The 15,178-nt window shown below is 38.2% G+C and overlaps 14 non-coding genes across 14 annotated transcripts; all 14 read left to right on the forward strand.

Annotated features, from left to right (window-relative positions):
- Positions 1–867: 867 nt before the first annotated feature.
- On the forward strand, positions 868–950 carry TRNAL-UAA (transfer RNA leucine (anticodon UAA)). The gene has a single exon. It is a non-coding gene; the product is annotated as a tRNA-Leu (tRNA).
- A 968-nt stretch (positions 951–1,918) lies between these two features.
- Positions 1,919–1,999, forward strand: TRNAL-UAA (transfer RNA leucine (anticodon UAA)). Its single transcript has one exon. It is a non-coding gene; the product is annotated as a tRNA-Leu (tRNA).
- A 986-nt stretch (positions 2,000–2,985) lies between these two features.
- On the forward strand, positions 2,986–3,068 carry TRNAL-UAA (transfer RNA leucine (anticodon UAA)). The gene has a single exon. It is a non-coding gene; the product is annotated as a tRNA-Leu (tRNA).
- A 967-nt stretch (positions 3,069–4,035) lies between these two features.
- On the forward strand, positions 4,036–4,118 carry TRNAL-UAA (transfer RNA leucine (anticodon UAA)). Its single transcript has one exon. It is a non-coding gene; the product is annotated as a tRNA-Leu (tRNA).
- A 968-nt stretch (positions 4,119–5,086) lies between these two features.
- On the forward strand, positions 5,087–5,169 carry TRNAL-UAA (transfer RNA leucine (anticodon UAA)). Its single transcript has one exon. It is a non-coding gene; the product is annotated as a tRNA-Leu (tRNA).
- Positions 5,170–6,137: 968 nt separating this feature from the next.
- TRNAL-UAA (transfer RNA leucine (anticodon UAA)) lies at positions 6,138–6,220 on the forward strand. Its single transcript has one exon. It is a non-coding gene; the product is annotated as a tRNA-Leu (tRNA).
- A 967-nt stretch (positions 6,221–7,187) lies between these two features.
- TRNAL-UAA (transfer RNA leucine (anticodon UAA)) lies at positions 7,188–7,270 on the forward strand. Its single transcript has one exon. It is a non-coding gene; the product is annotated as a tRNA-Leu (tRNA).
- A 968-nt stretch (positions 7,271–8,238) lies between these two features.
- On the forward strand, positions 8,239–8,321 carry TRNAL-UAA (transfer RNA leucine (anticodon UAA)). The gene has a single exon. It is a non-coding gene; the product is annotated as a tRNA-Leu (tRNA).
- Positions 8,322–9,288: 967 nt separating this feature from the next.
- On the forward strand, positions 9,289–9,371 carry TRNAL-UAA (transfer RNA leucine (anticodon UAA)). The gene has a single exon. It is a non-coding gene; the product is annotated as a tRNA-Leu (tRNA).
- Positions 9,372–10,339: 968 nt separating this feature from the next.
- Positions 10,340–10,422, forward strand: TRNAL-UAA (transfer RNA leucine (anticodon UAA)). Its single transcript has one exon. It is a non-coding gene; the product is annotated as a tRNA-Leu (tRNA).
- Positions 10,423–11,389: 967 nt separating this feature from the next.
- On the forward strand, positions 11,390–11,472 carry TRNAL-UAA (transfer RNA leucine (anticodon UAA)). Its single transcript has one exon. It is a non-coding gene; the product is annotated as a tRNA-Leu (tRNA).
- Positions 11,473–12,440: 968 nt separating this feature from the next.
- Positions 12,441–12,523, forward strand: TRNAL-UAA (transfer RNA leucine (anticodon UAA)). The gene has a single exon. It is a non-coding gene; the product is annotated as a tRNA-Leu (tRNA).
- A 968-nt stretch (positions 12,524–13,491) lies between these two features.
- Positions 13,492–13,574, forward strand: TRNAL-UAA (transfer RNA leucine (anticodon UAA)). The gene has a single exon. It is a non-coding gene; the product is annotated as a tRNA-Leu (tRNA).
- A 968-nt stretch (positions 13,575–14,542) lies between these two features.
- On the forward strand, positions 14,543–14,625 carry TRNAL-UAA (transfer RNA leucine (anticodon UAA)). Its single transcript has one exon. It is a non-coding gene; the product is annotated as a tRNA-Leu (tRNA).
- Positions 14,626–15,178: the final 553 nt, after the last annotated feature.

The raw sequence follows: 15,178 nt of genomic DNA on the forward strand, positions 1-15,178 counted from the left end.
CACGATTTAACTGTGGGGATGCCTGCAGAATAAACCCAAATTAAAAGCTCCTCCGTTGTTTTCGTTTCGACGTTCCTGTATTCTAAATGATAAATTGGTGAAATCTGATTTGGGCATGGGTAAGAGAGAATCTCAATATTATATTATTACTCAAATTAAGGGGTGTTTTCTAAGTTTGGGGTGTGTAAACAGGCTCTTTTGAGTATCCAATAAAGTGAAAACCTATGATATTAAACATTATTTAACTTGTAACTCTGACCATGTTGTATATCTGCTACAGTCCCCTCACAATTTTTTGTACAGCTCTTGTGCGAATTGTGGTAATTTTAAAAAGCATAAAAAGTCTTGTGTGTTTTTAAACTGGTGGAGTCTTACCACCGTCTACCATATCTGCTACAGTTCCCTCACAATTTTTTGTACAGCTCTTGTGCGAATTGTGGTAATTTTAAAAAGCATAAAAAGTCTTGTGTGTTTTTAAACTGGTGGAGTCTTACCACCGTCTACCATCCATTTACCCATAGCGATATGTTGCTGTCACATTGACTTTACTTATGTGGTCATGGCATTAAAGAGATTAAAAGGAATTGGATACAGTCATAGAAGTCCTCGATATGTCATACACGACTTTTCAGGTCAATACCAAAAATACAGCCGATTTTCAATTAGTATCCATATGAGTTTGGGCTTCTGACTAGCGCGACCTCATAAAAAGCCAGAACATGGTGCATAGTGAGAAAATTCCACAATATTCTACAGTTCATACCGCTTGAATTTATGCTCAAACTAGGATGGTCTTCATTGTTTTCTAAACTCATAAGGCTCACCTGCACTGGCGCTCTCCTGCATTGGCTCTCACCACCATGTAACACCAGGATGGCCGAGTGGTTAAGGCGTTGGACTTAAGATCCAATGGATTTGTATCCACGTGGGTTCGAACCCGACTCCTGGTAAAAGTTTTAACCTACGGAGTTTCCTAAAAAAGAGCAGTCAGAGAATAATAAAAAACAGGATAACTGTTGCACTTTATCGTGGCCTTTCTTATATAAGAAACCACGATTTAACTGTGGGGATGCCTGCAGAATAAAACCAAATTAAAAGCTCCTCCGTTGTTTTCGTTTCGACGTTCCTGTATTCTAAATGATAAATTGGTGAAATCTGATTTGGGCATGGGTAAGAGAGAATCTCAATATTATATTATTACTCAAATTAAGGGGTGTTTTCTAAGTTTGGGGTGTGTAAACAGGCTCTTTTGAGTATCCAATAAAGTGAAAACCTATGATATTAAACATTATTTAACTTGTAACTCTGACCATGTTGTATATCTGCTACAGTCCCCTCCCAAATTTTTGTACAGCTCTTGTGCGAATTGTGGTAATTTTAAAAAGCATAAAAAGTCTTGTGTGTTTTTAAACTGGTGGAGTCTTACCACCGTCTACCATATCTGCTACAGTTCCCTCACAATTTTTTGTACAGCTCTTGTGCGAATTGTGGTAATTTTAAAAAGCATAAAAAGTCTTATGTGTTTTTAAACTGGTGGAGTCTTACCACCGTCTACCATCCATTTACCCATAGCGATATGTTGCTGTCACATTGACTTTACTTATGTGGTCATGGCATTAAAGAGATTAAAAGGAATTGGATACAGTCATAGAAGTCCTCGATATGTCATACACGACTTTTCAGGTCAATACCAAAAATACAGCCGATTTTCAATTAGTATCCATATGAGTTTGGGCTTCTGACTAGCGCGACCTCATAAAAAGCCAGAACATGGTGCATAGTGAGAAAATTCCACAATATTCTACAGTTCATACCGCTTGAATTTATGCTCAAACTAGGATGGTCTTCATTGTTTTCTAAACTCATAAGGCTCACCTGCACTGGCGCTCTCCTGCATTGGCTCTCACCACCATATAACACCAGGATGGCCGAGTGGTTAAGGCGTTGGACTTAAGATCCAATGGATTTGTATCCACGTGGGTTCGAACCCCACTCGGTTCGAACCCCACTCCTGGTAAAAGTTTTAACCTACGGAGTTTCCTAAAAAAGAGCAGTCAGAGAATAATAAAAAACAGGATAAGTGTTGCACTTTATCGTGGCCTTTCTTATATAAGAAACCACGATTTAACTGTGGGGATGCCTGCAGAATAAACCCAAATTAAAAGCTCCTCCGTTGTTTTCGTTTCGACGTTCCTGTATTCTAAATGATAAATTGGTGAAATCTGATTTGGGCATGGGTAAGAGAGAATCTCAATATTATATTATTACTCAAATTAAGGGGTGTTTTCTAAGTTTGGGGTGTGTAAACAGGCTCTTTTGAGTATCCAATAAAGTGAAAACCTATGATATTAAACATTATTTAACTTGTAACTCTGACCATGTTGTATGTCTGCTACAGTCCCCTCACAATTTTTTGTACAGCTCTTGTGCGAATTGTGGTAATTTTAAAAAGCATAAAAAGTCTTGTGTGTTTTTAAACTGGTGGAGTCTTACCACCGTCTACCATATCTGCTACAGTTCCCTCACAATTTTTTGTACAGCTCTTGTGCGAATTGTGGTAATTTTAAAAAGCATAAAAAGTCTTGTGTGTTTTTAAACTGGTGGAGTCTTACCACCGTCTACCATCCATTTACCCATAGCGATATGTTGCTGTCACATTGACTTTACTTATGTGGTCATGGCATTAAAGAGATTAAAAGGAATTGGATACAGTCATAGAAGTCCTCGATATGTCATACACGACTTTTCAGGTCAATACCAAAAATACAGCCGATTTTCAATTAGTATCCATATGAGTTTGGGCTTCTGACTAGCGCGACCTCATAAAAATCCAGAACATGGTGCATAGTGAGAAAATTCCACAATATTCTACAGTTCATACCGCTTGAATTTATGCTCAAACTAGGATGGTCTTCATTGTTTTCTAAACTCATAAGGCTCACCTGCACTGGCGCTCTCCTGCATTGGCTCTCACCACCATGTAACACCAGGATGGCCGAGTGGTTAAGGCGTTGGACTTAAGATCCAATGGATTTGTATCCACGTGGGTTCGAACCCCACTCCTGGTAAAAGTTTTAACCTACAGAGTTTCCTAAAAAAGAGCAGTCAGAGAATAATAAAAAACAGGATAACTGTTGCACTTTATCGTGGCCTTTCTTATATAAGAAACCACGATTTAACTGTGGGGATGCCTGCAGAATAAAACCAAATTAAAAGCTCCTCCGTTGTTTTCGTTTCGACGTTCCTGTATTCTAAATGATAAATTGGTGAAATCTGATTTGGGCATGGGTAAGAGAGAATCTCAATATTATATTATTACTCAAATTAAGGGGTGTTTTCTAAGTTTGGGGTGTGTAAACAGGCTCTTTTGAGTATCCAATAAAGTGAAAACCTATGATATTAAACATTATTTAACTTGTAACTCTGACCATGTTGTATATCTGCTACAGTCCCCTCCCAATTTTTTGTACAGCTCTTGTGCGAATTGTGGTAATTTTAAAAAGCATAAAAAGTCTTGTGTGTTTTTAAACTGGTGGAGTCTTACCACCGTCTACCATATCTGCTACAGTTCCCTCACAATTTTTTGTACAGCTCTTGTGCGAATTGTGGTAATTTTAAAAAGCATAAAAAGTCTTATGTGTTTTTAAACTGGTGGAGTCTTACCACCGTCTACCATCCATTTACCCATAGCGATATGTTGCTGTCACATTGACTTTACTTATGTGGTCATGGCATTAAAGAGATTAAAAGGAATTGGATACAGTCATAGAAGTCCTCGATATGTCATACACGACTTTTCAGGTCAATACCAAAAATACAGCCGATTTTCAATTAGTATCCATATGAGTTTGGGCTTCTGACTAGCACGACCTCATAAAAAGCCAGAACATGGTGCATAGTGAGAAAATTCCACAATATTCACAGTTCATACCGCTTGAATTTATGCTCAAACTAGGATGGTCTTCATTGTTTTCTAAACTCATAAGGCTCACCTGCACTGGCGCTCTCCTGCACTGGCTCTCACCATGATATAACACCAGGATGGCCGAGTGGTTAAGGCGTTGGACTTAAGATCCAATGGATTTGTATCCACGTGGGTTCGAACCCCACTCCTGGTAAAAGTTTTAACCTACGGAGTTTCCTAAAAAAGAGCAGTCAGAGAATAATAAAAAACAGGATAAGTGTTGCACTTTATCGTGGCCTTTCTTATATAAGAAACCACGATTTAACTGTGGGGATGCCTGCAGAATAAACCCAAATTAAAAGCTCCTCCGTTGTTTTCGTTTCGACGTTCCTGTATTCTAAATGATAAATTGGTGAAATCTGATTTGGGCATGGGTAAGAGAGAATCTCAATATTATATTATTACTCAAATTAAGGGGTGTTTTCTAAGTTTGGGGTGTGTAAACAGGCTCTTTTGAGTATACAATAAAGTGAAAACCTATGATATTAAACATTATTTAACTTGTAACTCTGACCATGTTGTATATCTGCTACAGTCCCCTCACAATTTTTTGTACAGCTCTTGTGCGAATTGTGGTAATTTTAAAAAGCATAAAAAGTCTTGTGTGTTTTTAAACTGGTGGAGTCTTACCACCGTCTACCATATCTGCTACAGTTCCCTCACAATTTTTTGTACAGCTCTTGTGCGAATTGTGGTAATTTTAAAAAGCATAAAAAGTCTTGTGTGTTTTTAAACTGGTGGAGTCTTACCACCGTCTACCATCCATTTACCCATAGCGATATGTTGCTGTCACATTGACTTTACTTATGTGGTCATGGCATTAAAGAGATTAAAAGGAATTGGATACAGTCATAGAAGTCCTCGATATGTCATACACGACTTTTCAGGTCAATACCAAAAATACAGCCGATTTTCAATTAGTATCCATATGAGTTTGGGCTTCTGACTAGCGCGACCTCATAAAAAGCCAGAACATGGTGCATAGTGAGAAAATTCCACAATATTCTACAGTTCATACCGCTTGAATTTATGCTCAAACTAGGATGGTCTTCATTGTTTTCTAAACTCATAAGGCTCACCTGCACTGGCGCTCTCCTGCATTGGCTCTCACCACCATATAACACCAGGATGGCCGAGTGGTTAAGGCGTTGGACTTAAGATCCAATGGATTTGTATCCACGTGGGTTCGAACCCCACTCCTGGTAAAAGTTTTAACCTACGGAGTTTCCTAAAAAAGAGCAGTCAGAGAATAATAAAAAACAGGATAAGTGTTGCACTTTATCGTGGCCTTTCTTATATAAGAAACCACGATTTAACTGTGGGGATGCCTGCAGAATAAACCCAAATTAAAAGCTCCTCCGTTGTTTTCGTTTCGACGTTCCTGTATTCTAAATGATAAATTGGTGAAATCTGATTTGGGCATGGGTAAGAGAGAATCTCAATATTATATTATTACTCAAATTAAGGGGTGTTTTCTAAGTTTGGGGTGTGTAAACAGGCTCTTTTGAGTATCCAATAAAGTGAAAACCTATGATATTAAACATTATTTAACTTGTAACTCTGACCATGTTGTATATCTGCTACAGTCCCCTCACAATTTTTTGTACAGCTCTTGTGCGAATTGTGGTAATTTTAAAAAGCATAAAAAGTCTTGTGTGTTTTTAAACTGGTGGAGTCTTACCACCGTCTACCATATCTGCTACAGTTCCCTCACAATTTTTTGTACAGCTCTTGTGCGAATTGTGGTAATTTTAAAAAGCATAAAAAGTCTTGTGTGTTTTTAAACTGGTGGAGTCTTACCACCGTCTACCATCCATTTACCCATAGCGATATGTTGCTGTCACATTGACTTTACTTATGTGGTCATGGCATTAAAGAGATTAAAAGGAATTGGATACAGTCATAGAAGTCCTCGATATGTCATACACGACTTTTCAGGTCAATACCAAAAATACAGCCGATTTTCAATTAGTATCCATATGAGTTTGGGCTTCTGACTAGCGCGACCTCATAAAAAGCCAGAACATGGTGCATAGTGAGAAAATTCCACAATATTCTACAGTTCATACCGCTTGAATTTATGCTCAAACTAGGATGGTCTTCATTGTTTTCTAAACTCATAAGGCTCACCTGCACTGGCGCTCTCCTGCATTGGCTCTCACCACCATGTAACACCAGGATGGCCGAGTGGTTAAGGCGTTGGACTTAAGATCCAATGGATTTGTATCCACGTGGGTTCGAACCCCACTCCTGGTAAAAGTTTTAACCTACGGAGTTTCCTAAAAAAGAGCAGTCAGAGAATAATAAAAAACAGGATAAGTGTTGCACTTTATCGTGGCCTTACTTATATAAGAAACCACGATTTAACTGTGGGGATGCCTGCAGAATAAACCCAAATTAAAAGCTCCTCCGTTGTTTTCGTTTCGACGTTCCTGTATTCTAAATGATAAATTGGTGAAATCTGATTTGGGCATGGGTAAGAGAGAATCTCAATATTATATTATTACTCAAATTAAGGGGTGTTTTCTAAGTTTGGGGTGTGTAAACAGGCTCTTTTGAGTATCCAATAAAGTGAAAACCTATGATATTAAACATTATTTAACTTGCAACTCTGACCATGTTGTATATCTGCTACAGTCCCCTCCCAATTTTTTGTACAGCTCTTGTGCGAATTGTGGTAATTTTAAAAAGCATAAAAAGTCTTGTGTGTTTTTAAACTGGTGGAGTCTTACCACCGTCTACCATATCTGCTACAGTTCCCTCACAATTTTTTGTACAGCTCTTGTGCGAATTGTGGTAATTTTAAAAAGCATAAAAAGTCTTATGTGTTTTTAAACTGGTGGAGTCTTACCACCGTCTACCATCCATTTACCCATAGCGATATGTTGCTGTCACATTGACTTTACTTATGTGGTCATGGCATTAAAGAGATTAAAAGGAATTGGATACAGTCATAGAAGTCCTCGATATGTCATACACGACTTTTCAGGTCAATACCAAAAATACAGCCGATTTTCAATTAGTATCCATATGAGTTTGGGCTTCTGACTAGCACGACCTCATAAAAAGCCAGAACATGGTGCATAGTGAGAAAATTCCACAATATTCACAGTTCATACCGCTTGAATTTATGCTCAAACTAGGATGGTCTTCATTGTTTTCTAAACTCATAAGGCTCACCTGCACTGGCGCTCTCCTGCACTGGCTCTCACCACCATATAACACCAGGATGGCCGAGTGGTTAAGGCGTTGGACTTAAGATCCAATGGATTTGTATCCACGTGGGTTCGAACCCCACTCCTGGTAAAAGTTTTAACCTACGGAGTTTCCTAAAAAAGAGCAGTCAGAGAATAATAAAAAACAGGATAAGTGTTGCACTTTATCGTGGCCTTTCTTATATAAGAAACCACGATTTAACTGTGGGGATGCCTGCAGAATAAACCCAAATTAAAAGCTCCTCCGTTGTTTTCGTTTCGACGTTCCTGTATTCTAAATGATAAATTGGTGAAATCTGATTTGGGCATGGGTAAGAGAGAATCTCAATATTATATTATTACTCAAATTAAGGGGTGTTTTCTAAGTTTGGGGTGTGTAAACAGGCTCTTTTGAGTATCCAATAAAGTGAAAACCTATGATATTAAACATTATTTAACTTGTAACTCTGACCATGTTGTATATCTGCTACAGTCCCCTCACAATTTTTTGTACAGCTCTTGTGCGAATTGTGGTAATTTTAAAAAGCATAAAAAGTCTTGTGTGTTTTTAAACTGGTGGAGTCTTACCACCGTCTACCATATCTGCTACAGTTCCCTCACAATTTTTTGTACAGCTCTTGTGCGAATTGTGGTAATTTTAAAAAGCATAAAAAGTCTTGTGTGTTTTTAAACTGGTGGAGTCTTACCACCGTCTACCATCCATTTACCCATAGCGATATGTTGCTGTCACATTGACTTTACTTATGTGGTCATGGCATTAAAGAGATTAAAAGGAATTGGATACAGTCATAGAAGTCCTCGATATGTCATACACGACTTTTCAGGTCAATACCAAAAATACAGCCGATTTTCAATTAGTATCCATATGAGTTTGGGCTTCTGACTAGCGCGACCTCATAAAAAGCCAGAACATGGTGCATAGTGAGAAAATTCCACAATATTCTACAGTTCATACCGCTTGAATTTATGCTCAAACTAGGATGGTCTTCATTGTTTTCTAAACTCATAAGGCTCACCTGCACTGGCGCTCTCCTGCATTGGCTCTCACCACCATGTAACACCAGGATGGCCGAGTGGTTAAGGCGTTGGACTTAAGATCCAATGGATTTGTATCCACGTGGGTTCGAACCCCACTCCTGGTAAAAGTTTTAACCTACGGAGTTTCCTAAAAAAGAGCAGTCAGAGAATAATAAAAAACAGGATAAGTGTTGCACTTTATCGTGGCCTTTCTTATATAAGAAACCACGATTTAACTGTGGGGATGCCTGCAGAATAAACCCAAATTAAAAGCTCCTCCGTTGTTTTCGTTTCGACGTTCCTGTATTCTAAATGATAAATTGGTGAAATCTGATTTGGGCATGGGTAAGAGAGAATCTCAATATTATATTATTACTCAAATTAAGGGGTGTTTTCTAAGTTTGGGGTGTGTAAACAGGCTCTTTTGAGTATCCAATAAAGTGAAAACCTATGATATTAAACATTATTTAACTTGTAACTCTGACCATGTTGTATATCTGCTACAGTCCCCTCCCAATTTTTTGTACAGCTCTTGTGCGAATTGTGGTAATTTTAAAAAGCATAAAAAGTCTTGTGTGTTTTTAAACTGGTGGAGTCTTACCACCGTCTACCATATCTGCTACAGTTCCCTCACAATTTTTTGTACAGCTCTTGTGCGAATTGTGGTAATTTTAAAAAGCATAAAAAGTCTTATGTGTTTTTAAACTGGTGGAGTCTTACCACCGTCTACCATCCATTTACCCATAGCGATATGTTGCTGTCACATTGACTTTACTTATGTGGTCATGGCATTAAAGAGATTAAAAGGAATTGGATACAGTCATAGAAGTCCTCGATATGTCATACACGACTTTTCAGGTCAATACCAAAAATACAGCCGATTTTCAATTAGTATCCATATGAGTTTGGGCTTCTGACTAGCACGACCTCATAAAAAGCCAGAACATGGTGCATAGTGAGAAAATTCCACAATATTCACAGTTCATACCGCTTGAATTTATGCTCAAACTAGGATGGTCTTCATTGTTTTCTAAACTCATAAGGCTCACCTGCACTGGCGCTCTCCTGCACTGGCTCTCACCACCATATAACACCAGGATGGCCGAGTGGTTAAGGCGTTGGACTTAAGATCCAATGGATTTGTATCCACGTGGGTTCGAACCCCACTCCTGGTAAAAGTTTTAACCTACGGAGTTTCCTAAAAAAGAGCAGTCAGAGAATAATAAAAAACAGGATAAGTGTTGCACTTTATCGTGGCCTTTCTTATATAAGAAACCACGATTTAACTGTGGGGATGCCTGCAGAATAAACCCAAATTAAAAGCTCCTCCGTTGTTTTCGTTTCGACGTTCCTGTATTCTAAATGATAAATTGGTGAAATCTGATTTGGGCATGGGTAAGAGAGAATCTCAATATTATATTATTACTCAAATTAAGGGGTGTTTTCTAAGTTTGGGGTGTGTAAACAGGCTCTTTTGAGTATCCAATAAAGTGAAAACCTATGATATTAAACATTATTTAACTTGTAACTCTGACCATGTTGTATATCTGCTACAGTCCCCTCACAATTTTTTGTACAGCTCTTGTGCGAATTGTGGTAATTTTAAAAAGCATAAAAAGTCTTGTGTGTTTTTAAACTGGTGGAGTCTTACCACCGTCTACCATATCTGCTACAGTTCCCTCACAATTTTTTGTACAGCTCTTGTGCGAATTGTGGTAATTTTAAAAAGCATAAAAAGTCTTGTGTGTTTTTAAACTGGTGGAGTCTTACCACCGTCTACCATCCATTTACCCATAGCGATATGTTGCTGTCACATTGACTTTACTTATGTGGTCATGGCATTAAAGAGATTAAAAGGAATTGGATACAGTCATAGAAGTCCTCGATATGTCATACACGACTTTTCAGGTCAATACCAAAAATACAGCCGATTTTCAATTAGTATCCATATGAGTTTGGGCTTCTGACTAGCGCGACCTCATAAAAAGCCAGAACATGGTGCATAGTGAGAAAATTCCACAATATTCTACAGTTCATACCGCTTGAATTTATGCTCAAACTAGGATGGTCTTCATTGTTTTCTAAACTCATAAGGCTCACCTGCACTGGCGCTCTCCTGCATTGGCTCTCACCACCATGTAACACCAGGATGGCCGAGTGGTTAAGGCGTTGGACTTAAGATCCAATGGATTTGTATCCACGTGGGTTCGAACCCCACTCCTGGTAAAAGTTTTAACCTACGGAGTTTCCTAAAAAAGAGCAGTCAGAGAATAATAAAAAACAGGATAAGTGTTGCACTTTATCGTGGCCTTTCTTATATAAGAAACCACGATTTAACTGTGGGGATGCCTGCAGAATAAACCCAAATTAAAAGCTCCTCCGTTGTTTTCGTTTCGACGTTCCTGTATTCTAAATGATAAATTGGTGAAATCTGATTTGGGCATGGGTAAGAGAGAATCTCAATATTATATTATTACTCAAATTAAGGGGTGTTTTCTAAGTTTGGGGTGTGTAAACAGGCTCTTTTGAGTATCCAATAAAGTGAAAACCTATGATATTAAACATTATTTAACTTGTAACTCTGACCATGTTGTATATCTGCTACAGTCCCCTCCCAATTTTTTGTACAGCTCTTGTGCGAATTGTGGTAATTTTAAAAAGCATAAAAAGTCTTGTGTGTTTTTAAACTGGTGGAGTCTTACCACCGTCTACCATATCTGCTACAGTTCCCTCACAATTTTTTGTACAGCTCTTGTGCGAATTGTGGTAATTTTAAAAAGCATAAAAAGTCTTATGTGTTTTTAAACTGGTGGAGTCTTACCACCGTCTACCATCCATTTACCCATAGCGATATGTTGCTGTCACATTGACTTTACTTATGTGGTCATGGCATTAAAGAGATTAAAAGGAATTGGATACAGTCATAGAAGTCCTCGATATGTCATACACGACTTTTCAGGTCAATACCAAAAATACAGCCGATTTTCAATTAGTATCCATATGAGTTTGGGCTTCTGACTAGCACGACCTCATAAAAAGCCAGAACATGGTGCATAGTGAGAAAATTCCACAATATTCACAGTTCATACCGCTTGAATTTATGCTCAAACTAGGATGGTCTTCATTGTTTTCTAAACTCATAAGGCTCACCTGCACTGGCGCTCTCCTGCACTGGCTCTCACCACCATATAACACCAGGATGGCCGAGTGGTTAAGGCGTTGGACTTAAGATCCAATGGATTTGTATCCACGTGGGTTTGAACCCCACTCCTGGTAAAAGTTTTAACCTACGGAGTTTCCTAAAAAAGAGCAGTCAGAGAATAATAAAAAACAGGATAAGTGTTGCACTTTATCGTGGCCTTTCTTATATAAGAAACCACGATTTAACTGTGGGGATGCCTGCAGAATAAACCCAAATTAAAAGCTCCTCCGTTGTTTTCGTTTCGACGTTCCTGTATTCTAAATGATAAATTGGTGAAATCTGATTTGGGCATGGGTAAGAGAGAATCTCAATATTATATTATTACTCAAATTAAGGGGTGTTTTCTAAGTTTGGGGTGTGTAAACAGGCTCTTTTGAGTATACAATAAAGTGAAAACCTATGATATTAAACATTATTTAACTTGTAACTCTGACCATGTTGTATATCTGCTACAGTCCCCTCACAATTTTTTGTACAGCTCTTGTGCGAATTGTGGTAATTTTAAAAAGCATAAAAAGTCTTGTGTGTTTTTAAACTGGTGGAGTCTTACCACCGTCTACCATATCTGCTACAGTTCCCTCACAATTTTTTGTACAGCTCTTGTGCGAATTGTGGTAATTTTAAAAAGCATAAAAAGTCTTGTGTGTTTTTAAACTGGTGGAGTCTTACCACCGTCTACCATCCATTTACCCATAGCGATATGTTGCTGTCACATTGACTTTACTTATGTGGTCATGGCATTAAAGAGATTAAAAGGAATTGGATACAGTCATAGAAGTCCTCGATATGTCATACACGACTTTTCAGGTCAATACCAAAACTACAGCCGATTTTCAATTAGTATCCATATGAGTTTGGGCTTCTGACTAGCGCGACCTCATAAAAAGCCAGAACATGGTGCATAGTGAGAAAATTCCACAATATTCTACAGTTCCTACCGCTTGAATTTATGCTCAAACTAGGATGGTCTTCATTGTTTTCTAAACTCAAAAGGCTCACCTGCACTGGCGCTCTCCTGCATTGGCTCTCACCACCATATAACACCAGGATGGCCGAGTGGTTAAGGCGTTGGACTTAAGATCCAATGGATTTGTATCCACGTGGGTTCGAACCCCACTCCTGGTAAAAGTTTTAACCTACGGAGTTTCCTAAAAAAGAGCAGTCAGAGAATAATAAAAAACAGGATAACTGTTGCACTTTATCGTGGCCTTTTTTATATAAGAAACCACGATTTAACTGTGGGGATGCCTGCAGAATAAACCCAAATTAAAAGCTCCTCCGTTGTTTTCGTTTCGACGTTCCTGTATTCTAAATTATAAATTGGTGAAATCTGATTTGGGCATGGGTAAGAGAGAATCTCAATATTATATTATTACTCAAATTAAGGGGTGTTTTCTAAGTTTGGGGTGTGTAAACAGGCTCTTTTGAGTATACAATAAAGTGAAAACCTATGATATTAAACATTATTTAACTTGTAACTCTGACCATGTTGTATATCTGCTACAGTCCCCTCACAATTTTTTGTACAGCTCTTGTGCGAATTGTGGTAATTTTAAAAAGCATAAAAAGTCTTGTGTGTTTTTAAACTGGTGGAGTCTTACCACCGTCTACCATATCTGCTACAGTTCCCTCACAATTTTTTGTACAGCTCTTGTGCGAATTGTGGTAATTTTAAAAAGCATAAAAAGTCTTGTGTGTTTTTAAACTGGTGGAGTCTTACCACCGTCTACCATCCATTTACCCATAGCGATATGTTGCTGTCACATTGACTTTACTTATGTGGTCATGGCATTAAAGAGATTAAAAGGAATTGGATACAGTCATAGAAGTCCTCGATATGTCATACACGACTTTTCAGGTCAATACCAAAAATACAGCCGATTTTCAATTAGTATCCATATGAGTTTGGGCTTCTGACTAGCGCGACCTCATAAAAAGCCAGAACATGGTGCATAGTGAGAAAATTCCACAATATTCTACAGTTCATACCGCTTGAATTTATGCTCAAACTAGGATGGTCTTCATTGTTTTCTAAACTCATAAGGCTCACCTGCACTGGCGCTCTCCTGCATTGGCTCTCACCACCATATAACACCAGGATGGCCGAGTGGTTAAGGCGTTGGACTTAAGATCCAATGGATTTGTATCCACGTGGTTTCGAACCCCACTCCTGGTAAAAGTTTTAACCTACGGAGTTTCCTAAAAAAGAGCAGTCAGAGAATAATAAAAAACAGGATAAGTGTTGCACTTTATCGTGGCCTTTCTTATATAAGAAACCACGATTTAACTGTGGGGATGCCTGCAGAATAAACCCAAATTAAAAGCTCCTCCGTTGTTTTCGTTTCGACGTTCCTGTATTCTAAATTATAAATTGGTGAAATCTGATTTGGGCATGGGTAAGAGAGAATCTCAATATTATATTATTACTCAAATTAAGGGGTGTTTTCTAAGTTTGGGGTGTGTAAACAGGCTCTTTTGAGTATACAATAAAGTGAAAACCTATGATATTAAACATTATTTAACTTGTAACTCTGACCATGTTGTATATCTGCTACAGTCCCCTCCCAATTTTTTGTACAGCTCTTGTGCGAATTGTGGTAATTTTAAAAAGCATAAAAAGTCTTGTGTGTTTTTAAACTGGTGGAGTCTTACCACCGTCTACCATATCTGCTACAGTTCCCTCACAATTTTTTGTACAGCTCTTGTGCGAATTGTGGTAATTTTAAAAAGCATAAAAAGTCTTGTGTGTTTTTAAACTGGTGGAGTCTTACCACCGTCTACCATCCATTTACCCATAGCGATATGTTGCTGTCACATTGACTTTACTTATGTGGTCATGGCATTAAAGAGATTAAAAGGAATTGGATACAGTCATAGAAGTCCTCGATATGTCATACACGACTTTTCAGGTCAATACCAAAAATACAGCCGATTTTCAATTAGTATCCATATGAGTTTGGGCTTCTGACTAGCGCGACCTCATAAAAAGCCAGAACATGGTGCATAGTGAGAAAATTCCACAATATTCTACAGTTCATACCGCTTGAATTTATGCTCAAACTAGGATGGTCTTCATTGTTTTCTAAACTCATAAGGCTCACCTGCACTGGCGCTCTCCTGCATTGGCTCTCACCACCATATAACACCAGGATGGCCGAGTGGTTAAGGCGTTGGACTTAAGATCCAATGGATTTGTATCCACGTGGGTTCGAACCCCACTCCTGGTAAAAGTTTTAACCTTCGGAGTTTCCAAAAAAAGAGCAGTCAGAGAATAATAAAAAACAGGATAACTGTTGCACTTTATCGTGGCCTTTCTTATATAAGAAACCACGATTTAACTGTGGGGATGCCTGCAGAATAAACCCAAATTAAAAGCTCCTCCGTTGTTTTCGTTTCGACGTTCCTGTATTCTAAATTATAAATTGGTGAAATCTGATTTGGGCATGGGTAAGAGAGAATCTCAATATTATATTATTACTCAAATTAAGGGGTGTTTTCTAAGTTTGGGGTGTGTAAACAGGCTCTTTTGAGTATACAATAAAGTGAAAACCTATGATATTAAACATTATTTAACTTGTAACTCTGACCATGTTGTATATCTGCTACAGTCCCCTCACAATTTTTTGTACAGCTCTTGTGCGAATTGTGGTAATTTTAAAAAGCATAAAAAGTCTTGTGTGTTTTTAAACTGGTGGAGTCTTACCACCGTCTACCATATCTGCTACAGTTCCCTCACAATTTTTTGTAAAGCTCTTGTGCGAATTGTGGTAATTTTAAAAA

The sequence above is a fragment of the Rhinoderma darwinii genome, chromosome 4, assembly GCF_050947455.1.
Source record: "Rhinoderma darwinii isolate aRhiDar2 chromosome 4, aRhiDar2.hap1, whole genome shotgun sequence".
NCBI lineage: Eukaryota > Metazoa > Chordata > Amphibia > Anura > Rhinodermatidae > Rhinoderma > Rhinoderma darwinii.